At 48.5% G+C, this 25,957-nt stretch overlaps 1 long non-coding RNA gene across 1 annotated transcript; it reads left to right on the top strand.

Moving 5' to 3' along the window:
- Positions 1 to 4,806: 4,806 nt before the first annotated feature.
- LOC138286613 (uncharacterized) lies at positions 4,807 to 20,469 on the top strand. Its single transcript, XR_011202024.1, has 2 exons — positions 4,807 to 4,986; positions 19,701 to 20,469. It is a non-coding gene; the product is annotated as an uncharacterized lncRNA (long non-coding RNA).
- The last annotated feature ends 5,488 nt before the right edge of the window (positions 20,470 to 25,957 follow it).

The following is a 25,957-nucleotide window of genomic DNA, read 5'->3' as shown; positions in this document are numbered from 1 at the left end:
ACGGAGCGAGCCAGAGAGTGGTGGGCCGGCAGGGTGTTGAAATGCGGAGGCGCATGCACAGTCGTCGGTGGGGGAACGAAACGGAGAGTGGGGTCAGGCGGAGTGGTGAAATGTGGAGGTGAATGGACAGTCGTCGGTGACAGAGTGAGCCGGAAAGTGGGAGTTGGGCAGAGTGGTGAAATTATGATTGCAAGTATTTATTTAGGATTAATTGAAGCAGTCCTTTCATCACATTGTAGCTTGTTCCCATGGCTTCAGTAAGGAGCAAACTCTTCTAAGTCCTAAATCGTCTTTCATGGTGCAGCATGGTACCAATGAGTGCTGCTGCTATTACTTGATTTTTCAGGGACTGGGGCGTGCCCTGACCAGCACAGGTATGTGGGAGTGCTGGTGTGTATGTGAGAGAAGCCTCCTGCACACTTGCACTTGTGCTGCTTGTTCTCCACCTGTGTCAGGTGGAGGTTTTCACTTCTGGTGTGCATGTGGTACTAGATCTGTGCATGTAAGAACTGTGCATTACTGAGGCCCATGTAGTTCCTGTTTTTTGTTAGTGAGGGAAGCTTGCACTTCTTATTCCCATGTAATAAATTTTCTATGTGCGAAAGTGTAGGCCCAGACTGGGACAGAAAATAGGCCCAGGCATCAAAATAAAAGTGGTCCCCATTAGCGAATCAGTTAGCTAAAAATGTGGCCCAAACTTTTTAACTTGTAAACACACGCTGTTTAGGTGTTTGCCGTGTAGAGTAGACTGCATGCATTTGTGGTTGCTGCATGCAATATTTGTGGTAATAACAGGGAAATCAACAATACAATCTGCCCACCAGACCATAAAACAGGCCCACAAACAGACAAAAAACTGGCCCACACACTGATTCATCAGACGAGCCAATTGGGTGCTGTCTGATTGCCCCATAGGGCAGTCCAATCCAGTGCAAGTGAAGCTTGCACTGCAGATGCCAATGTGTTTCTTTTTCAGTGTGTGCGAGCTAAGCATGCATTTCTGATGCCTATGTGATACACGTCCTATGTGTGTGAGGGAAGCTTGCACTGCAGATGCCAGTGTGGTTCCAGTTCTGTGTGTGGAAGGGAAGCTTGCTTTGTTGATGGCTGTGATGCATGTTCTGTGTGTGTGTGTGTGTGTGTGTGTGAGGGAAGCCTGCTTTGCAGATGCCAATGTGTTTCCTGTTCTTCGTGTGCTGGGGAAGCTTGCATTTCTGATGATTATGTGATACATATCCTGTGTGTGTGTGTGTGTGTCAGGGAAGCTTGCACTGTAGATGCCTAAGTGATACATGTAATGTGTGAGGGAAGCTTGCATTTCTATTGCCCGTGCGTTTCCTGTTCTACGTGTGGGAGAGAAGCTTTCACGTTTGATACCTATGTGATCCATGTTATGTGTGAGCAAGTGAAGCTTGCACTGCAGATGCCATTGTGACGGAAGTTCTTTGTGTGCGAGAGAAGCTTGCACTTCTGATGCTCATGTGATCCATGCCCTGTGTGTGCAAGTGATGCTTGCGCCACAGATGCCAGTGTGATAGCAGTTCTGTGTGTGCGAGAAGCTTGCACTTCTGATGCCCATGTGATCCATGCCCTGTATACACGTACACAGACACCGCTGACGTGCTGTTGTGTGCTGACGTGTGCAGCGGCTGCAGTAGCCGTTGTGGAGGCTGCTGTGTATCGCTACCCGCGATCGGCGCTCGAGGATAACCGAGGAACCCGAGGAGAACCCAGGACATTACTGCCTGCTTGCCTGCCGGTGAAAGGCGGACTAAACCCAGGACCGCCCCGGCCCATTCAGAACCGAGGTTGTAAGCAACAGTACTTGGTAATCGTATTACACCTTGCAGCATGAAACATCCCGCAGCCCTGCATCCTGCACCTGCCAGCCCGCGCCCCCCTCGTACATTGAGCTCGGAGTCTGGGGCCCGGGGCCTGGAGGATTGGAGGATTGGTGGCTTTGGCAGGCGAGTGCAGAGGAGCGCAGAGGAGGGCAGAGGAGGCCTGGGGAGAATGCAGACCCGGAAGCTGAGGTGTGACAGGGGCGATCTGACAGTCGCCCCGTTGTCCCGGCACCCCAATTACCATAGCTTTTTCTACTGGACAGCGAGGGACAGGAGGTTTCACTGGATTAAGACCAGTCCAAGCTCAAGTTCCAGACAAGTGGCGAAGGTGGGCGTGCAGGCAGAGGCCGCAGCAGTCAGTCTCCGCAGCCGGGGGGGCTGACTGAGCTCCAGGCTAGAGCCCCGGTCCATGGAGACGGCCCAGCCTGGGTGCGGCTTGTGGAAGCAGGCGAGCACCCCGACTCTGCAGCTGGATCGTCCCCCACAACGGTTGTTCACCCCCCAGCCCACTTGGCTTACAAGAGCTGCCCTGGGCCCCGGGGCCACCACCTCTGACCACTGGCCCTTGACCATTGGGGATAAAGTAATGCAGATTAGGCCGCATGCTTGTGCCCCCCATGGTGCCTGACAGCCTTGAGGAGGTGACGCGACGAAGGCCCCTGGGCCATCCCCCTCGAACATTCACCTTCGTCCACCGACCCTTGTAGTGCTCGCTGGCAGCCTTGAGGAGGCGACGCAATTAGAGGCAGCGCAGTCTGTTCGCAAAAAAGGAAAGACCAGCAGACTTCATTGACTATTATTGCCAAACTCCCATAAACAGAGGAGGAAGGCAAATAGATCATCTGAGGCTCAGAAGAGAGAACCAGAAATAGGCGTTCCAGGAGAGTTGGGATCAATGATTGCAGCAGCAACAGAAACTTATTACTAAACACTTCATAACAAAAAGAATGAGATCGGGCAGGTCTTGCCAACCACCAACCTGCGAGCTTCGCCAAAAGACTCAGATTCATTTTGTTAAAAAAGGAGAAAAAACAAAAAGGTTCGTTGCAGCACCGTCTTCTGAATTATTCGTTTCATACTTTGGGAAAATACATCCTCAGCAGAAATTCTCTTTCTTAAAAGACCCAGTGGCCGCCATATATGCCACGCCAGAGGAGGTACCTGGCCTATCTTGCCCTATCACTCCCCAGAAAACGGATAATGACTTAAATTCCCTAAAACAGGCAATTTGAAAACAGTGCTTAATTTGTAAATAAAAAGGTGCAGGTGCCCAAATCCCTCCTCCTACACGCTTCTGCTGCAATTAAATTTCGGACCACGGAAAACTGAGGCGGCGCAGTCCTGAAGCCATCTCGGGCCTCTTCAATCCCTATAAAGCCACTCCCTGCCCCTTCAGCTCAATCCTGCAGCTTTCTATTTGCTCCCTTTGTGACGCTTTTTCGTTTTTCTCTTCCTCCGTCTGACCCATATGTGTCTTTTGCTCGCAGTAAATGCTTGAGGCCGAAGAATAAGCGCCGGAAACAACAAGCACAAATTAAGCACTGGAATGGAACAACCCAGACAGGGCTTCCCGGGGTAGGCGGATCCCAGTTGTTGTTGCCTGTGGTAGAAGACAAAGCAGGAATATCTACCCCGCTTGGGCCCATCCCAAATGGTAAATCAATACAGGTAGCCGCTCAGGTACATGTAAGCACGCCATCACAGAGAACAAACACACCAGAGGCAGATGACAGGACTTCAAGAGCTGGTGAGGAGAACAAAGGTGACATATACAGTATAAGGAGGAGAGCAAGGTTGGAGATACGGCTATAGACAGTCATCCCAGCAACAGGACTCAGGAGATCCAGAAAGATGGCTCCTGGACTCGCTCATTGTCAATATCAAATAACTCTGATTTATGACAAGCCCTGGAATGCAAAACAATATGTCTCCAGTCTCCGGGCCACAACCGAGGTCCCTTCACACCCTCCTTTCATAATGAACAAGAAAGGAACGACCATGAAGAAGTCCCAGTAACCCCTCAGCTGAGTAGAAATCAGGACGAGGAAACGAAGGTTAAGCGAGCGCCACCACGCCATCTCAAAACTCAAGCCAAATAATGTTTCCCAAATTAACCCCAGTGGTTAATCCCTTGACAGGTCACGGAAACAGGGTAAAAAGTCCAACTCCAAATGATGTCAACGCTCTTTGTCACCCTTCACGTTATCATCTACAAACGAAACGGAATCACCGTCACTAGTAGGTACGCACATGTACCACACTAAACAGTGGGGGGGAGGGGGTCATTCTTAACTATGTTACAACAACCAAATGAAGTGCTGAACTTTCAATCAGACAAACCTGATGTCCAGATTGAGTTAATGAATTTGATGGCGGCACACATCGTGGAATTAACCAGAAGCTTAAAACTTAATTACAGGGGTACAAACTGCATATTCACCACCTAGCACCCCAAAAGCTTGCACATGTGGTCCAATAATGAATAAATTGGCTTCGCTTCCGCCTGTGTGTGTGAAGGACGCTTCCACTGATGCATGCGAAGGTCATGTTCCATGCGTTTGAAAGGCCTGCTGTATGATATTTGTTTACTGTGGCTAGAATAAAAATCCAAAACCCCTGACATCATCCATGTTTTGATAAGTGTGTATATGTGGTTCAGGTTATGCTTGTGCTTTTACTCCCAGGCATGATCTCATCTGCACCCCCCCTCCAGCCCACGTGACAACAATAGTTCCGTGACCCAGGCTACTATGGGCACGGCCTGCCCTGATGGCCGCTTCTGCCCGGGGCCGCTTGTTGGGCCGGTCACTCCTCGGCTGTGGACTTTGTGCCACTTCCCTTGTTTTGTCCCCGCTGCTCAGCCTCGCCCATCCTTCAGGTCATCAGCTTGCGGCTGATTGGATGTCCCAGATGCAGTCTCTGTCCAATGTCAGCCTCCGTTACCAAGGAGGCGGGATAGAGAGCTCCAGCAGAGTTACTGTTAATCCGCCCCACAGCCGCCTTCCCAATATCAACATCTGGCTCTTAGTGAGAGCGGCGCCCGAGTCTTGCCGCAGCCTGGACTTTGAGCTCCACAGCGCTGCCTGGCTCCCAACCGCACCCAGATATCCGTCCCCGCAGCCTGAGGGAGCCCCTCCCGCAGGTAAGATCCCCAGCACCGTTGCCACTGGTCGGGGGACCCCTGCTGCACCCCCTCTGCCCCTCAAGACTTCTCCGTGGCTCTGCCACAGCGCACCACAGGCCCATTTTGGGGCCCTTTGCACCACTCCTGGAGCTTGAACAACAACCGTCCTCCTGCCTGAGTACCCTTCCTGTCCGTCCCGAAACCCCCTCCGCCTGCACCCTATGCACCCCTATCACAACCGGGCAGCCCTGCTGCACCCCGAGTCCCGCCTCTGAGACCCGGACGCACGTTGGACACACCTCACCCTTCGCCGCTGCAGAGAAGACACCACAATGTAGTCCGAACACCCCTAATTTAGAATGACCAGCCTGATGCAGCTTGTACCCAAAACGTCCGCCCCATTATCTATGGTGACCCCACTACACCCTCTGCATTCCAGCTGTAACCCTGTTGCAGCGCCTCGGGATGCAGCCAGCGCCCCTCCAATGCAGCACATCCACCCACGTGCACCAGAGGGCACCCCTGCTGCTCCGGAAACTCCCCAAAATTGTCTGAACACCTCTTTTTGCACCCCAAGCACCCCTGGTGTTGCCTGCGCACCCCGTCTACGTATAGGGCACCTCCGTGGAGTTGGAGGACCCATAGTGCACCCTAGCAACCACAAGTCGCACCCGGGTCCCCTTGCTGCCATTTGATCACCACCTTTGCCCCCCCACCCCCCACCACCACCGGGGAGTCTGAGCACCCCACTACGCCCTAGCGCCCTTGCTGCTGCTCGTACACCCCCGCCATCTCATCCCCAGCCCCACCCCCGCGCACTTCCTCCCCACTAATGCCGAGGAGAATATGTGCTTCTGCTGTTGAGCTATGCAGCAGCCTGGCTGAGAGCGGAGGTCCCCAGTACAGCAGCCCTATCGAAAGAGCTGGTCCCGTCCATTTAACACCGGGACATCCTGCACGTTCAAAGAAAGGAACCTCCGCCGAGAGGACAGCGAATTCTCATGTAAAGGACAACAGTCGAGTTAAAGTCTGAAAAGTACATCTGGCGCTGGTACTGTCCAACTGCAAACACAGCGCCACAGGAAGTACACCTCCTTGTGGAGAGAGTTTGTACTGTCCAACTGAAAATACATCAGTCTTTCTGAGAAGTGCAGGCCTGTGTAATGAAAGCACAACAGTAAAGTTATGTGATCTCCAACTGAGGGCCTAGACCGCAGCTGAGAATGTCTGGTGGTGTTATACTTAAGACACAGAAGCTCTGCGGAGAATGTCCGTGCTCTTTTATTAAAAACGCAGGAACCTTTGGAGACATTCCTACTGTCTTTTAAGAACTAGCATTGCTAATGCCACTAGGTCGGACTTATAACTAACTGAACGTGCCTGTTTAGCCACTCATGAGTTTAGGCACTGAACTCATCATACATACACTTGCTTATTCTTCCACTTCTGCATCTATCCGCCCAATGACTCATTATTGCATTCACTCATCAACAGTAAAATACACACAGAAAACCAACAAGGATATGCAAGATATATTAAAAGAATACAAGCAGAAAAAGGTAAAAAAATGCTTGCATTAAAAAAATCAGCCAAAAAAACGTAGACATTGCATTAGATGGCCATCTTGAAATGGTATTGTGCAAAATGTATCATTCCTTTTAAGTTCCAACATGGCCACCACGTTTAAAAGATGTGTCCATCTTGTCATCTTGGAAAGGTGAAACATTGACACACCAAGGACAATGCCATCACAAGAAGGTTGCGTGTTTAGAAGCAGTGGATGTATGGATCACGGTGCACTGCCTGGAGAACTGCGAGAAATTAAAACAATAAAGAAAACAAAAATAGGAGAAGGAAAGAAAATAACTGAGACTAATGAAAAGAGGTATTTAAAAACTAAAGGGCTTGTCTATCAGCCCTGGCATTGAAAAGCACTAACTTTTAGGCATATGTGTACATGTGATCGGACATGACAAACATGCAGTATAGAAATGCATACAGGTAACAACACCAAACCCCCGTGTCTACTTTGATAATATGTGAGATAACACGTAGCAAAATGCCTATCTACAGGCTTTAACATAGTGTAATAACAAAGCCTCTTTACAGGCCAATTGCTTTAATGCTTTTGCATATGTATTGAACCATAAATAAGTCAAGCCTAATGGCTTTGTCATAACATTTTATAACAGACCCATGTCTTTTGACATAACTTATTCCAACGAACAAATCAAGGGGATAGCCTTGATTACTGTCCCCCAATGAGCCCGCGTGGGCCTACTGTATTGATAATGTTTGCAACATAAGCACTCTTTTTCAGTGGAAGCACACAATGTCTGCCCAATAAAATCTTGTAGACTTTAACATCAACATAGGGTGGAGCCCAGCCCCTTTCTCAGTGCTGCTTCTTAATGTTTGCCTCTTGATACTGTCACAACATCTCTTCTGACTAGTGCCTATACTAGTGTTATACAAGAATTGGCAAAGCCAATAGGCCTGGCCTATTTCAAAAGTGTTGTTTGTTATAAACACTGCAGAGACTGTATTTAGCAGCCAACTGCAAGAATGTATGCATCAATGAGCCTAGCAAATAGAGTCCATGGAGAGCACAGTTCATGCATCACTTGGAGCTGTCTCCACAGGCAGAGGACAGGGCAGGATGACTGCAGCCCCCGATTCTTGCCATTTAAATTCTCCTTTGTGCAACAAACAACGCACAATTTCTCCTGCACGAATCACAATTTCTTTTTTGACTATCCTATGTACGTTATAGGCAGAGGACGTGTACACAACCCCCGTAGAATGATTGTTCAGTGAAGTCGCTATTAGGCTGCATGCAATGACATCAAGGGCCAGATGTAGCAAAAATCGGTTTAGCCAATCGGAAATTGCGAGTCGGTACCGACTCGCAAAATGGGAATGTGCATTGCGATGTGCGTTTTGCATGGCACAAACTGCGATTTTCACTGTTTGCGCCATGCAAAACGCGTTCTACATCTGGCCCCTAGTCACCAAACACAAAGTAAATAAATTATAACAGGACTTAACACTGAAGATACATTTTGATATCCATGACTGGACGGTGTCCTGCTGCCTAACAGCAGACTTCACTTTGATTTTTCTGGACGGGCATCTGGCAGATTTTGCCCGCGCATGTGTATGCTTCATTATCATTTATTTTATCCAAATATGTATTATAGTTAACGACTGTGATTTTCTTCTGAAAATCACGTTATTATCAATGTGGGGTGGTGCAAAGGGTAGTGTTAGCCTATTAGCACAGTAGTTTGTCATCTGTGATTGTCTCACGGCCCAACACTCCCCTCTGGGGCAGCACAGAGGCTCATGTCGACTTTGTGGCTCCAGCATTAGCGAGCTGACATTGTGTTAAATTATTCTGATATGTTTGTGTAGTGATTTGCAGTGCTGTAGTTCGGTGTTTCGTGCAATGATATCTCATGAACTGCTGTTGTACATGTTGTGAGGTTGCGTTTCACATACTCCCAAGTTGTACTGTGGTGGGGTGTTTTTTGGTGTCATGTGATGCGCTGTCCCCGGATGTGACGTTTTGTTTTTTGCTGTCATCAGCGTTGCCAGGAAGTGAAGCCCTGTAATTGGCTGTACTTCATCTTGTGCTGGCATGGTACGTCACGTGCTGTGATTGTTGTGCTGCATTGTCACGTGGTGGACTTGCTGTTGTGTGATGTTATATACTGTGCCGCTGTGTGTTTCTAGGCCAGACCTAAAAAGTACATCCAACTAGGTGAAGTGTGCAGGCACTAACAGTGCTGCAGGTAATTTCTGAGGCTGCGTTAGAGAAGGTACCGGAGCTCTGCTGATAAGTGTTAGTACGGCCTCACCAGTACTGGTGCCTTGGTATTGATGCTGTCCAGTTCAGTGTGCACCAGCTCAAAGGTGATGGCACTGTCCACTTGAAGGTACAACAGCACTGCTGAACAGTGCAGTTTCTGTCAAGTCATAAGCAGAACAACCTCCAAGGTATGCTAACACATACTCATTGGAAACACAGAATCCGTCCTGAAAGTACTGCTTTGTTTCTTGACAGTAGTACTGCGATCCTGCTGAAAAGTGTGAATACACTCTTCTAAGAAATCAGCCCTGCTGAGGAGTGTCTGCTCTGTCCAGTTGGAATCTGCAATCCCTTCTCTTCTGGAAAAATGCAGCTCCCCACCCGAGGCATGCTGGTACTGACCAGGTCACAGCACACCAGCCATACAGAGAAGTGCAGCTACCTTTCACTCGAAATTCCAGCAGCCCTGCTGTGCAGAGCTGCTACTGGCCAGCTGAAAGTGCAGTTGCCGTGCTGTGCAGTGCTAGTACAGATGCCGTGCTGTGCAGAGCTGCTACTGGCCAGCTGAAAGTTCAGTTGCCGTGCTGTGCAGTGCTAGTACAGATACCGTGCTGTGCAGGGCTGCTACTGGCCAGCTGAAAGTGCAGTTGCCGTGCTGTGCAGTGCTAGTACAGATGCGGTGCTGTGCAGGGCTGCTACTGGCCAGCTGAAAGTACAGTTGCCGAGCTGTGCAGTGCTGCTTCTGGCCAGCTGAAAGTGCAGTTGCCGTCCTGTGCAGTGCTAGTACAGATGCCGTGCTGTGCAGTGCTGCTACTGGCCAACTGAAAGTACAGTTGCCGTGCTGTGCAGGTCTGGTGCTGCCCAGTTAACGTACAGTTGCCCTTCCGTGAAGTGCTGGTGCTGTCCAGTTAAAGTGCAGTTGCCCTTCCGTGAAGTGCTGGTGCTGCCCATTTAAAGTACAGTTGCCCTTCCGTGCAGTGGTGGTGCTGTCCTGTTAAAGTGCAGTTCTCCTTCCGTGCAGTGCTGGTGCTGTCCAGTTAAAGTGCAGTTGTCCTTCCGTGCAGTGCTGGTGCTGTCCAGTTAAAGTACAGTTGCCCTTCCGTGAAGTGATGGTGCTGTCCAGTTAAAGTGCAGTTGTCCTTCCGTGCAGTGCTGGAGCTGCCCAGTTAAAGTACAATTGCCCTTCCGTGCAGTGTTGGCGCTGTCCAGTTAAAGTGCAGTTGTCCTTCCGTGCAGTGCTGGCGCTGTCCAGTTAAAGTGCAGGTGTCCTTCTGTGCAGTGCTGGCGCTGTCCAGTTAAAGTGCAGGTGTCCTTTCGTGCATTGCTGGTGCTGTCCTGTTAAAGTGCAGTTCTCCTTCCGTGCAGTGCTGGCGCTGTCCAGTTAAAGTGCAGGTGTCCTTCAGTGCAGTGCTGGCGCTGTCCAGTTAAAGTGCATGTGTCCTTCCGTGCAGTGCTGGCGCTGTCCTGTTGAACGCACAGCAGTCCCGCTTTGAAGTGCCGGTCCTACAGTCCTGTGAAGTGCACAGCGCCCCTCAGACACGGATTGTCCCAGCAGAGTTGAAGGTAGGGTGACCACCTGGCATTGAGGAGGAAAATTCTGGACAGGACTGTAAAAAATTCAGGACAAAGGGTCAAAATTCAGGACAAAAATTCAAGAACAAACATCAGTTTTACAGACACACGCGAGAGAGGCCATGCCTCACTATGTTGTCAGTGCACTTATTTACTCTTTTTTAACATAGCACTATTTATTCACTGTGGTCTTTTTGGGATTGCCTCCTGGTATGCTACATTCACGTGTCACATTAGGTTCTTGTTCAGTAGTAAATGAATGCCCTTCAGTACTGTGGCAAGGCCATCACCCCTACCCAAATCTACCCAATCTTTCTTGAACAGCTAAATTTTTATTATGTTTCTAAACATTTTAAAACCCCTAGCAAACAGTTTGGGAAACATTAAGGTAATTAACCTTATGCTAGTTTAAAAAAACATATGGCTTACCCCGACTGCCCATGGATGTTAAACCTAAAAAATCTTTAAAGAGGCAGGGCAAATGGTGTGGGTGACAGTCTCACACCTAATGCCAGGATGTGAGGTACCCACAACTTGCCTGCAGTCTCACAGCACTAGAGTGTATATCTGGGACTCTACATTTATCTCAGAAATGGGAGCCCGGACTACCAATCAAAGCTAATAAAAGAGGAGGATGAAATGGATATCAAATGGGAGATCCACAGCAAGTGATTCAAAGGGTTGTTGCTAAGAAGTGGATAAATAAGGAAAAGAAGACCAAGGTGGGACAATTCCTAAAATCAGACAAGATGGGTTCACCAAGACTATCGGAAGGTATTGGGTACCTGGGGAATTGTCTCTCCACACAGGAGAGAAACAGAAGAGGCACTGTCAAGTGGTTGAACAAGCAACACTTATCCACCTTGGCAAACTCTTTTGGTGCAATGCTCTGCTGTTCGTGCTTGTGAAGAGTGAGCAGGGGCTAGATTTGCTGTGCATTCAAAGAACAAAGTCAAATGTCGGGCTCTGTCTTCAGTGGGAACTTAGTGTTTACTTTTCTTTCTCTGACTTCAAAGTGGGAGGATTTATGCAACAATCTTGCTGGATCCTGGGGTTCAGTAAGAGTTTTTTTTTCCATCAAATGAAAACATTTAAATAAACTTCAGAATAAATCAGAATTAGGAGATCAAGTGAAGCACATTTTTGTTAATTCTGAACTGTGCTGGAAACAAATTCCTTTATATGAAACAAATCATTGCATTAGGTGATGCAATTTCCACACATCATCATCTGTGCACAGTATATTTTGATTTGAAAAAAACTGTATATCTGTGCAATGTAATGCTAATTTCAATAAAAAAAATGTGTTGTCTGTAATGGCAGTGTGTTACCACACCATGCATACTCCACTCCACTCTGCTCTGCACCACTCCACACCACTGCACCCTACTCTTTATCACTCCACTTTACGCCACTGCACTCTTCTCCATTCTGAACCACTTCACATTATGCCACTGCACTCTAAGCTACTTCACACTATGGCTCTCTACTCTACTCTGTACCACTCTACTCTGTGCCAATGCACTTCACGCCACTCTGCACCACTGTGCTCTACTCCTCTGCATGCTATACCACTCCAGTCTGGGCCACACAACTCCACTCTATGCCACTCTGCAACACTGCACTGTACGCCATTGCACTCTATGTTAATACACTCTATGCTAGTGCACTTTACTCTATAACACTCAACTCTATGCCCCTGCACTCTACATCAATACACTGTACATCACTCTAATCTACTCTGCACCTCTGCACTCTATGCCACAGCACTCTACAACACTTTACTCTATGCCATCACACTCTATGCCACTCTATGCAACTCCGTTCTACCCTGCACCTCTCCACTTCACTCTACTGTGAAACAATCTACTTTATGCTACTGCACTCTGTGCCACTGCATTCTATGCCACTGCACTCTAGGCACTATACTGTACTCTGCACTGCACCACTCTACAATACTCCACTCTGCACCACTCTATGCCACTGCACTCTATGCCACGAGTCTACTCTGCACTCTGACACTGCACCACTCTGCATTACTGCATTCTGCCACTCTATTGATTGCCACTCTACTCCACAGCACTCTATGCTACTCTGCCCCATGCCACTCTATGCCGCTGCACTCTGTGCAAATGCACTCTAAACAACTGCACTGTACGCCACTGCCCTCTACTCTGCACTACTGTACTCTACACCACTGCTCTCTGTGCCACTCTACATCACTGCACTGACACTCTACTCTGGAACATTGCACTCTCTGCCACTATACTGTACACCACTCTACTCTGCATCGCTCCTCTCTACGTGACTGCACTCTACAGTACTATACTCTACTGTGCACTGCACCACTCTACACTACGCCACTGCGCTCTACCACACAAGTCTACTCTACACTCTATGCCACTGCACCACTCTACACTACTGCACTCTCTGCCACTCTATTGTATGCCACTCTACTCCACTGCACTCTATGTCACTCTACTCTGTCCCACGCCACGGCACCCTACGCCACTCACTGCACTCTACGCCAATGCACTCTACACAACTGCACTGTAACCCACTGCACTGTACTCTGCACCACTACGCCACTGCTCCTATGCCACTCTATTCCACTCCACACTACTATGCCACTAACTTTTAGCCATGCTGAACAGCAGCCACTCTGGTGTATAACATGGCTAAAACACATTAGCAAAGCCAATATCTCTTTCGTAGACGAGACCTATTGGCTTTGCCAATGTTTGTTAGTACTATAAGGTTCTGATGTCCCTGAAAGAACTGTGAATGTGTAAAGTCCTTATTTTAAACATGCATTTGACGCCTTGTCCGGGGTAGTAAGCACTATATAAATACAATTACATCATAATATAGGCTGCTACAAAATGTGCGAATACATTTCGGTTAAATTTAAAAAAGTGCTTCTCAAATACAGATTTGAATAATATGCAGTTTATACATATTACTAACATTCTTTATAACACTCCATTAAAACCACACAGTCCACCTTGGAACACCCTTAAGGTACCTCTCTAAAAGAAAATGCCTTTGCCATCAGAAAGCTTCCAGTGACTCCTTTGGTGAAATTCAAGGGAGGTTTCCAAGCCCCTTTGCATTTGCAGATTGCCCACATTTGCATGTCTTTAGGGAAGGAGACCCCCTGGCAAGAAGGCCTTTTCTTATCTGTCGGCCCCTCCCTCCCTCATAGCACAGGAGACCCCCTGCCTTTCTGTCCAGCTTCCGGAACTAACCTGTCTGTAATTTCGCCTTGCCCTCCATTGTCCTTTTGGTGAAAGGCTAAAATTACAGACAAATGCAGTCCGTGAAGCCTTTCATCACGGACAACGGACTGCAGGGCGAAATTACGGGCAGTCCGTGAAAATTATACGGACGGGTGGTCACCCTAAAGGAAGTGCCCGCCCCGAGGCTGCTGGGAACCGGCCTCGTCTGTCCTGAGAGCGCCTGTTGAGTGTAAAACTCCCGGGGAGCAGGGGGAAGTGTTTCCTGAAGGGGGGTCGGGGTTGTGAAGGTTACACAAGGTTTTACCCTCAGAGCGGAGTTAGTACAATGCGCCTTCATGTCACCGCCGGCTCTGACAACTAAAGCTGCGATGACAAACACAACTGCACAACCACACCGCGTTTTTTTTTTTTGGTTCCTTTTACCCATGTGGACACATTTTCCGTATGATGATAGATTTTTCTTAATTCAAAAGGTTTTAGGGCTCCGGTCTGCTGAACATCTGTTTGACTGACATGGCCCAGCCCCTACCAACCTTTGAGAGGCATGTTTGTTGTAAAAAAAAACACAGTCTGCAAAACACGTCCTCATGTGCACTATTTCGTCGAGAAATTCTAAAACCTGTGGTGGTGTCTGATGTTGTGTAATCCGGTTTCTCTCACCCAGGAATTCACCCTCCCCCGGCACCAAACCCTGGCACTGGCCGTGGGGGCACCAGCACACTGCACTTTTCCGCACGGGTGTCTGGTTACCCCTTTAATTATTGCGTTGGTAGGCGTGGCCAGATGACGTAGATGGACACATCAACAACTGATTTCTTACTTGTCAGATGGATGTTTTTTCTGTCTGATTGTTCCAGAAATGGTTGTGTTCTTTTTATGTAGATAATTATTCCCTAGCTTTACAGGCACTGTGAGTAAAAGTACACGTCCCCTTTAAAAGCCAGGAAATCAGCCACAGGAAAGCTGGAGTCAGGTGTCACTCTTTCTAAACCCAGATATAGTGTGCATCGGTGCTTGTGTGCAACCATCTTTAAACTCGGATCAGAATTGTATTGTATTGTACTAGTATTTATATAGCGCTTACTACCCCTGAGGAGGCGAGTAGCATCTGAACAAGGTTCACAGGCCCTGATCATGAGCCAGGCGTGGCGGAATTAATGTATGGATCCCACTGAGCCTTATTCTCAGTGGGCTGGCACACTGGACTCAGTTTTATTGGGTGGTAATTCCACCCGGAAAAATCACGGGGCTTTGGTTGCAGTAACCGTGTCTCTGTTTTTTTTCTGACAGGGGAGCTGTGCATACAATGCTTCCTATTTCAGGACATAGCTTCCCCATCTCCCCCCTCACCTCTCCCTCCAACCCCACTTCACATAGAGTGAGCAGCAGGTGGTAAACGTGTGCATTAATCCCCATGCAACTGGGTACTCCATGCGGTTAACCAACCGTTCCTAAATGGTAATACCCCATTGCATGGCGCTTAACTGGTAAAAGCATGATACAGGTGCCATGTTAGCTCATGGTAACGTTATTTTTACATGTGGATTTACCTCCCTGCAAGTACAATGCGCAATCAGGCCCATAGTGTCTTTGTTTAAGTACGGTGGACTGAAAGCCATAAAGTTGGTACTAAGGAGGCATGACCATCCGTGGAAAAGCTGTTGTAAGAGTGCCAAATTTAAGGTTTGCTGCCATGTCAGCATCTTGTTAGGTCGAGCATGCAAGCGCTTTGACCTGTTGTAAGTGTTCTGGGCTTTTAACCACACCCTCCGCATGCCCATCACTTTTAGTTGTTCTTGGGCTTGCCTTTCAAAAATCCTTTGTTATACTTTGGTAAATGCTTTACGTTTGTCCCTCCTTGGGGCGGTTTTGTTACCGCCTTGCAGACTCTCCGTTACATGGATATTGTATGATTGGCGATATGTTTGACTGTGAGCGAACTTCTTTTTCTTTTTGTGTTTCTTCTTCGTGCTCATGGCGGCCAATGCGCTTTGAATTAGCTTGTTTATGTCAACTGTTTTATTTTTCATTTTCAATTTATGTGGCAAGAAAAGCCTAGTGAGGAATTAGCAGCGCCAATAGCTCTAACTGGAGCAAATTCAAGACACATTGCATTACAAATGCTTGTTAACTTTTGTGTGCACAGCGCATGTGCTGGTGTGAAATCTTTTGTATTTTTAAAAAAAATCCTAAAAAGGGCTTTTAGCCCACCCACAGGCTTCCAATAACTTACCATTGGTAAGTTTCCCCGGTCACTCTCCTTTTCTTGCTTCTCATTGGTCAGAAGCAGCTTCTGATGTAATCTGGCTGCACTCCCTCTCTTTAGTCCTCTGCTCCAGCTGTTTCTTGGAGCTTGGACCAAGTACCTTTTCCAGTACGATTTTGTGCCTATGTTTGGTGCATCGGACACTTGGGTCTGAGGTCGCTTTACTTCCCCGATATCCTACTTAACACTGGGAGCTTCAGAGGATCCGTGCTATATGGCATAGCACTTTTCTACCTACAAGTAGCAAACACGTCCAGGGGTCCATTTAATCAGACGGCAGAGTGAGGGGTTTGACGTACATAAATGCAGTCACGGCTCGCATGTTATAAAGGGGGCAGGGCGGCGCAGGGGGGGGACATGGGAAGGAATAAATAAAATAAAAAAAATAAAAAATACACTTATCTTCCCGTACCGCCACCATCACACTGCTCTTCTCCTGCAGACTCCAGGCACAGGCTCCCAGCCTGCCCTGCGCTAATTCTGATGCCGCTCAGTGCAGTGTCAGGATTGGTTGGGAGCGCCCAGCCACGGCGCTCCCCAGCAGACTGGGAGCCTGTGCATGCTCTCTCCAGCCTGGCAACACAATCGCTGGGCTGGAGACAGCCTATTGCGCATGTGTGTTTGGCCGGCCGGAGACAGTTGGCCATACACACATGCGCTCTGAGGGGAGTGCACTCCCCTCGTCCAGGTTGTAGGAAAGTACCATCTTGCCTGGCATGTTACCCCCATATTTCACTATATATATGTTGTTTTAGTTGCATGTGTCACTGGGACCCTGCCAGCCAGGGCCCCAGTGCTCATAAGTGTGCCCTTTATGTGTTACCTGTGTTATGACTAACTGTCTCACTGAGGCTCTGCTATCCAGAACCTCAGTGGTTATGCTCTCTCATTTCTTTCCAAATTGTCACTATCAGGCTAGTGACCAATTTCACCAATTTACATTGGCATACTGGAACACCCTTATAATTCCCTAGTATATGGTTCTGAGGTACCCAGGGTATTGGGGTTCCAGGAGATCCCTATGGGCTGCAGCATTTCTTTTGCCACCCATTTACCACTGCACTTAAGTAACTTATAAGTCACCTATATGTCTAACCTTTACCTGGTAAAGGTTGGGTGCTAAGTTACTTAGTGTGTGGGCACCCTGGCACTAGCCAAGGTGCCTCCACATTGTTCAGGGCAAATTCCCCGGACTTTGTGAGTGCGGGGACACCATTACATGTGTGCACTATACATATGTCACAACATATGTATAGCGTCACAATGGTAACTCCGAACATGGCCATGTAACATGTCTAAGATCATGGAATTGTCACCCCAATGCCATCCTGGCATTGAGGAGACAATTCCATGATCCCCTGAGTCTCTAGCACAGACCCGGGTACTGCCAAACTGCCTTTCCTGGTGTTTCACTGCAGCTGCTGCTGCTGCCAACCCCTCAGACAGGTTTCTGCCCTCCTGGGGTCCAGCCAGGCCTGGCCCAGGAAGGAAGAACAAAGGACTTCCTCAGAGAGAGGGTGTTACACCCTCTCCCTTTGGAAAAAGGTGTTAGGGCTTGGGAGGAGTAGCCTCCCCCAGCCTCTGGAAATGCTTTCATGGGCACAGATGGTGCCCATTTCTGCATAAGCCAGTCTACACCGGTTCAGGGATCCCCCAGCCCTGCTCTGGCGCGAAACTGGACAAAGGAAAGGGGAGTGACCACTCCCCTGACCTGCACCTCCCCTGGGAGGTGCCCAGAGCTCCTCCAGTGTGCTCCAGACCTCTGCCATCTTGGAAACAGAGGTGCTGCTGGCACACTGGACTGCTCTGAGTTGCCAGTGCCAGCAGGTGACGTCAGAGACTCCTTCTGATAGGCTCCTCCAGGTGTTGCTAGCCTATCCTCTCTCCTAGGTAGCCAAACATCCTTTTCTGTCTATTTAGGGTCTCTGCTTTTGGGAATTCCTTAAATAACGAATGCAAGAGCTCATCAGAGTTCCTCTGCATCTCTCTCTTCACCTTCTGCTAAGGAATCGACTGCTGACCACGCTGGAAGCCTGCAAAACTGCAACAAAGTAGCAAAGACGACTACTGCGACCTTGTAACGCTGATCCTGCCGCCTTCTCGACTGTTTTCCTGGTGGTGCATGCTGTGGGGGTAGTCTGCCTCCTCTCTGCACTAGAAGCTCCGAAGAAATCTCCAGTGGGTCGACGGAATCTTCCCCTTGCAACCGCAGGCACCAAAGATCTGCATCACCGGTCCTCTGGGTCTCCTCTCAGCACGACGAGCGAGGTCCCTTGAACTCAGCAACTCTGTCCAAGTGACTCCCACAGTCCAGTGACTCTTCAGTCCAAGTTTGGTGGAGGTAAGTCCTTGCCTCCCCACGCTAGATTGCATTGCTGGGAACCGCGTGTTTTGCAGCTGCTCCCGCTCCTGTGCACTCTTCCAGGATTTCCTTTGTGCACAGCCAAGCCTGGGTCCCCGGCACTCTAACCTGCAGTGCACGACCTCCTGAGTTGTCCTCCGGCGTCGTGGGACCCTCTTTTGTAACTTCGGGTGAGCTCTGGTTCACTCCACTTTGTAGTGCCTGTTCCGGCACTTCTCCGGGTGCTGCTTGCTTCTGAGTGGGCTCTTTGTCTTGCTGGACGCCCCCTCTGTCTTCTCACGCAATTGGCGACATCCTGGTCCCTCCTGGGCCACAGCAGCATCCAAAAACCCTAACCGCGACCCTTGCAGCTAGCAAGGCTTGTTTGCGGTCTTTCTGCACGGAAACACCTCTGCACAACTCTTCACGACGTGGGACATCCATCCTCCAAAGGGGAAGTTTCTAGCCCTTGTCGTTCTTGCAGAATCCACAGCTTCTACCATCCGGAGGCAGCTTCTTTGCACCCACAGCTGGCATTTCCTGGGCATCTGCCCACTCCCGACTTGATCGTGACTCTTGGACTTGGTCCCCTTGTTCCACAGGTACTCTCGTCAGGAAATCCATTGTTGTTGCATTGCTGGTGTTGGTCTTCCTTGCAGAATTCCCCTATCACTACTTCTATGCTCTTTGGGGAACTTAGGTGCACTTTGCACCCACTTTTCAGGGTCTTGGGGTGGGCTATTTTTCTAACCCTCACTGTTTTCTTACAGTCCCAGCGACCCTCTACAAGGTCACATAGGTTTGGGGTCCATTCGTGGTACGCATTCCACTTCTAGAGTATATGGTTTTTGTTGCCCCTATCCCTATGTGCCCCCATTGCATTCTATTGTGACTATACATTGTTTGCACTGTTTTCTATTGCTATTACTGCATATTTTGGTAGTGTGTACATATATCTTGTGTATATTTGCTATCCTCATACTGAGGGTACTCACTGAGATACTTTGGCATATTGTCATAAAAATAAAGTACCTTTATTTTTAGTATATCTGTGTATTGTGTTTTCTTATGATATTGTGCAAGTGACACCAGTGGTACTGTAGGAGCTTCACTCGTCTCCTAGTTCAGCCTAAGCTGCTCTGCTAAGCTACCTTTTCTATCAGCCTAAGCTGCTAGACACCCCTCTACACTAATAAGGGATACCTGGGCCTGGTGCAAAGTGTAAGTACCCCTTGGTACTCACTACAAGCCAGTCCAACCTCCTACACAGGTCACCCCACAAGGCCCCTCCCCTTTCACAAGGAAAGGATAATAAACATTGCTTATTATCCTTTCCTTGTGAATGGGTTTGCAGTGGTTGTGGCTGACAGGGGCGGGCGACGCTCCTCCACCCATACGGAGGAACCGCCACTGCATAAATGAGATTCTGATGCTGGCGTGTGAGACTGTTGCGTCCCAAAGTCAGTTCTGCTCCTCATTCACCTTGTCCTCTCTCTCCTGCAGGTTCTGCTGTTTCAAGATGGCTGACACAAAAGCGACTTCCGGCGCCTTCCTGCTGATGGCGGTGGTCCTCGCTCTCTCCTGCCTCAGGCAGGCCTCCTCGCAGTCCTGGTCCTCATTCCAGAGGAAACACATCGACAGCACGGTCCAACGCGGAGACAACAACTACTGCAACAATATGATGGCCCATCGCAGAATCACCGACCGCACCGGGTGCAAATACCGCAACACCGTCATTCACGCCTCGCCAGGCACCATCAAGGGTCTGTGCGCCGGCCCTGATGGGTCCGTGCTCAGCAACAACCAGTACCCCCTCACCGACTGCTACCACGACCCGCTGAACAATAACGAGAAGCCACCAGCCTGCAACTACAGGTCCCAGGGCAGGAGACGGCGCATCAAGATCAAGTGCGAGAACTCTGACCCTGTGCACTTCGAGGGCATTACGAGAAATTAGCTGCCCCATAACGCTGCAAGCTTTCCCTTCCTCTTCCTGCAAACGATGCAAGTTACCGTGAAGGCAACTATTGCTGTAACACTGCCTGGGCTTTGCAATCCTAGAAGGCACTAATATATGTAAAAATAGATTTGAACAGGTTAAATGTTTCCCCCAGCACACCTTCAGCATGCAGCAGGGACACCTATTTCAGAGAGAGGGACCAGCTTCTTCCCTCTGCACTGTGGCTCCTGCGGCATGCATCAAATGCTGCAGCTTTCATGACCCCCATCACCTGCAAAGTCGCAGCAAAATAATAAAATAAATTTTCTACAATAGTGCTTTGTTATATGTAGGGCCACTTGAATTATGTGGAAGGGGAGGACCATATTATGCAGCAGAGTTGGCTAAATTATGTGGCAAGAAAAGGCAAATTATGTATCCTAATATGGCACATTTTGTGATAGTATTATTTTCTTATTTTGTCATTTTTACACAGGTTAACACTGACTGTGCAAACGTTTCACCTCATTGGGACCCGTTTATCGGGGACTAGTCAACTTTTACAAAGGCATTTTCCCAGCATGGCAACATGTGTTGCTGTGCTTTTAGTAACTTTTGATCCGTTTGAGCTAGAAACATTTTTTTATTAAAATCTGCAGATTATATAGCAGGCGATGGTTTCTATTGAAAATGCAGCAAATCAAAAATTATGTGGAAAATGGAAAACGCATCGTCCACAAACTTGTATAATTCCAGTTGCCCTGGATATATGACATTCTTAAGCACTAATCCTGAAAGTCACTGATATCCTTGTGCGGGGGGTACCAAACCCAGAAACACAAGTACTGCGGGGTGTGGGTTGTGCCTTGAGCAGTAGGGAAGTACTGTACATATTAGTCTTTCTGCAGTGATTTCTGCACGTGTGCGGTAGTACCACATCTTTGAATTCATCTTTGAATTTAAATTCAGCCAGCAACTCAGGTTTCAGTCCCCAATCTTTTTGGTAGGACCCACCCCTCAACCCATACGCACACCTAGTGCCTGGTCGTCCTGACCCTCAAACAGACTTACTTAGATGTCCACTTTCTCAAAATAGACTTGTACCTATGTCCTGCCCCCACTTCCCATGAAAGGGAACCACACCTGGCTGCCTTGACTTCCCCTCCACCGGTTTGACTCGTTCATGGTTGTCCTGCCCCACACCCCAGACATGCTGCATGGTCCTCTATGTGCTAAGATGGAGGCAGAGTGGGGAAGGCTATCAAAGCTCCCCGAAGAAGCCTCACATATGGCTGGTTCCAATCACCATCGAGAGACCAGAAACATTTCTATAAATTGCTTTTAGTGGGGAGAGAAAGGAGGTGCCCCGGCAATGGCGACATATGTGTGTGTTTCTAAACACATACAGATGCATATTAATACTCAGGAAGTACCACCATGTACTGTGGCGCATGGCTGGAGACTGATTCAGCCCTTGTTAACGTCTGAGAACAGTAGCTGAAATGTTAGGGAGAGTTCTCAACCCCTTTACTTTCTCAGAGGAAAATTTAGGGATCTACGTTTCTTGGTGGAAAGATGGAGGTATCATCAGATAGATATCCAGCATGGTAATTAGCCCTGATGTAATGCACACACTTTAATTGTTGACACGTATTTAATCACCGCTCATGGCCCTTAAATGCTCCTGTTGGTGGCGAGGCTCACCCGGTAGTTACATTTTTCCAAGTCTGCCTTCAGCTCACAGTTCATCACTGGAACCAAACATCTTTCTTGTCTGTTGCACTTACAACTTTACAAACACGCCGTGCCTTTAGTATACACATGCTCCGTACTCCATCCTAGGAAAAGTGAGCATTTCTTTCTTTTAATTTTGTGGCTGTTTTTTAATTGACTTTTACAAAAGTGTAGACTGTGTTTTTAAATTTTGTTTACTTTTTGTAAGCGCATCACAGACTTGCTGTGCACTGGAAGGTCTGTCCACTGATTCTTGCTTGATTCCTGTTCCCATCTTACAGAAAAAACTAGTAGATGAGCAGTGGCAGATGCTACCAACAAGGAGGATGCCTTAGTCCAGGCGTCTCCAAGCTACCTGTAATCCGCTCTCCTGTGTGCATCCTTCCTACTAAATTAGAACCTTTTGCTTGGTTGAATTAATGTATGTATGCTTAAACTGTATACTGAAGACAAACGTGTATTTTCAGAACTCATAAGTTGATGTTTGGAGAAAAATGGCTGAATTTCCTAAATATATGTTCGATGGCATCTGTCGCTGTAGATACGCATGTTCTGCAATAGCTCGCCATCTGGTGTTGGGCCGGAGTGTTACAAGTTGTTTTTCTTCGAAGAAGTCTTTCGAGTCACGGGACCGAGTGACTCCTCCTTTTGTCTCCATTGCGCATGGGCGTCGACTCCATCCTCGATTGTTTTTTTTCCGCCATCGGGTTCGGACGTGTTCCTGTCGCTCCGAGTTTCGGAACAGAAAAAATAGTTAATTTCGGAAGATTTTCGTCGGTATTGTTGCGTTCGGGATCGGCATACTTACATTCAACACCGCATCGAAGATCGAAGAGCTCCGGTGCCCTTCGGGGTAATTTTTCGATCCTCCGTCGGGGCCTGGTCGGCCCGACCGCGTGCTGAAGAACGCCGATGGAACGGACCCCGTTCCGTTTCTGCCCCAAATGCCACAATAAATACCCCTACACAGACCAACACTTGGTCTGCAACCTGTGCCTGTCACCTGAGCACAGCGAAGACACCTGCGAGGCCTGTCGTGCGTTCCGGTCCCGAAAAACACTCCGAGACCGTCGAGCCAGAAGACTTCAAATGGCGTCCGCACCGACAGCCCGACGGGAGTTCGAGGAACAGGAAGAGGAAGGTACCTTCTCGATCCAAGACTCAGACTCCGAAGGATTCGACGATACACAAACCGTGAGTAAGACGTCGAAAACCACACAAAGAAACATTTACAAGGCCCAGGGGACGCCACTGCCACCAGGCCATGGCTCAACCCATAAAATCGGTGACCGACCGTCGGCACCGAAAAAGGCCCAAACAGTGCCGAGATCGTCCGACTCCGGTCGAGACACCGGCACGCAGCCTTCTCGGGACCGAGAAAGTGCTGGAGACAAGCCTCGACACCGAGATGCCGGTGTGGACACGGCTCGACGCCGAGACAGCGGCACCGAAACAGATCGACGCCGAGAGGTTTCGGCCCCGAAAAGGAAAAAAGTCACCTCGGAGCCGAAAAAACACGCAGACACAGTTTCGACGCCGAAACAAACTGCAAGCGACCCAGCTTCAGGCTCTTATACAGAAGAGCACTCGCTAACCTCTCAAATGCAGAAGCATAGGTTTGAGGAAGAGCTACAAGCAACTGATGCGGACCATACGCAAAAGCGTATCTTCATTCAGCAGGGGACAGGAAAAATAAGCACCCTTCCCCCCATTAGGAGAAAGAGAAGGTTGGAGTTCCAGACGGAACAAGCACCACAACCAAAAGTGGTGAAAAGAGTTACACCACCACCCTCTCCTCCGCCCGTGATTAACGTTTCACCAGCACAAACGCCATCACACTCCCCAGCTCACACCACCATGAGCCAGGGGGACCAAGACCAGGACGCATGGGACCTATACGACGCCCCAGTGTCAGATAACAGCCCAGAGGCATACCCTACAAAACCATCTCCACCAGAAGACAGCACCGCGTACTCTCAGGTGGTGGCTAGAGCAGCACAATTTCACAACGTAAGCCTCCACTCAGAACAGGTCGAGGATGATTTCCTGTTCAACACACTCTCCTCCACCCACAGCTCCTACCAAAGCCTGCCTATGCTCCCTGGTATGCTCCGGCACGCAAAAGACATATTTAAGGACCCGGTCAAAAGTAGGGCAATCACACCAAGGGTGGAAAAAAAGTATAAGCCGCCTCCTACAGACCCGGCTTTCATCACAACACAGCTGCCACCAGACTCTGTTGTTGTAGGAGCAGCTAGGAAAAGGGCCAACTCTCACACATCTGGAGATGCACCACCCCCAGATAAAGAAAGCCGCAAGTTTGATGCAGCTGGTAAAAGAGTCGCAGCACAAGCTGCAAACCAGTGGCGCATCGCGAACTCCCAGGCACTACTTGCGCGCTATGACAGAGCCCACTGGGACGAGATGCAACATCTCATTGAACATCTGCCCAAAGACTTCCAAAATAGGGCAAAACAAGTGGTTGAGGAGGGACAGGCCATCTCCAACAACCAGATCCGCTCCTCCATGGACGCTGCAGATACAGCTGCACGGACAATTAATACATCTGTAACTATCAGAAGGCATGCATGGCTCCGAACGTCTGGATTTAAACCAGAGATTCAACAAGCAGTTCTCAATATGCCTTTTAATGAAAAAGAACTGTTCGGTCCAGAAGTGGACACAGCGATTGAGAAACTCAAAAAAGATACGGACACTGCCAAAGCCATGGGCGCACTCTACTCCCCGCAGAGCAGAGGGAATTACAGCTCATTCCGTAAAACGCCCTTTCGAGGGGGGTTTCGGGGTCAAAGCACACAAGCCAGCACCTCACAAGCCACACCGTCCAGTTACCAAGGACAGTATAGAGGAGGTTTTCGGGGACAATATAGAGGAGGGCAATTCCCTAGAAATAGAGGAAGATTCCAAAGCCCCAAAACCCCTACTACTAAACAGTGACTCACATGTCACTCACCCCCTCCACACAACACCAGTGGGGGGACGAATAGGTCATTATTACAGAGCATGGGAGAAAATCACTACAGACACTTGGGTTCTAGCAATTATCCAACATGGTTACTGCATAGAATTTCTACAGTTCCCTCCAAACATACCACCAAAAGCACAAAATTTAACAACACACCATTCCAATCTCCTAGAGATAGAAGTGCAGGCACTATTGCAAAAGAATGCAATCGAATTAGTGCCAAACACACAAATAAACACAGGAGTTTACTCACTGTACTTTCTGATACCAAAGAAGGACAAAACACTGAGACCAATCCTAGACCTCAGAGTAGTCAACACTTTCATCAAATCAGACCACTTCCACATGGTCACACTACAAGAAGTATTGCCATTGCTAAAGCTGCACGACTACATGGCAACTTTAGACCTCAAGGATGCTTATTTCCATATACCAATTCACCCATCGCACAGGAAATACCTAAGGTTTGTATTCAAAGGAATACATTACCAATTCAAGGTACTGCCTTTCGGATTAACAACCGCACCAAGAGTCTTTACCAAATGTCTAGCGGTAGTCGCTGCACACATCAGAAGGCAGCAAATACATGTGTTCCCATATCTAGACGACTGGCTAATCAAGGCCCATTCGTTAATAGAGTGCTCAAATCACACAAATCATATCATACAAACCCTCTTCAAACTAGGGTTCACCGTCAATTTCACAAAATCCAACATTCGGCCACGCAAGGTACAACAATACCTGGGAGCCATAATAGACACATCAAAAGGAGTAGCCACTCCAAGTCCACAAAGAATTCAAAATTTCAACACCATCATACAACGCATGTATCCAACACAAAAGATACAAGCAAAGATGGTATTACAACTCCTAGGCATGATGTCATCATGCATAGCCATTGTCCCAAACGCAAGACTGCACATGAGGCCCTTACAACAATGCCTAGCATCACAGTGGTCTCAAGCACAGGGTCACCTTCTAGATCTGGTGTTAATAGACCGCCAAACTTACCTCTCGCTTCTGTGGTGGAACAACATAAATTTAAACAAGGGGCGGCCTTTTCAAGACCCAGTGCCACAATACGTAATAACAACAGATGCT

Source organism: Pleurodeles waltl, chromosome 3_2 (assembly GCF_031143425.1).
Source record: "Pleurodeles waltl isolate 20211129_DDA chromosome 3_2, aPleWal1.hap1.20221129, whole genome shotgun sequence".
Classification (NCBI taxonomy): Eukaryota; Metazoa; Chordata; class Amphibia; order Caudata; family Salamandridae; genus Pleurodeles; species Pleurodeles waltl.
The sequence above is the reverse complement of the archived record's forward strand: the minus strand, read 5'-3'. Positions and strand labels throughout refer to the sequence as shown.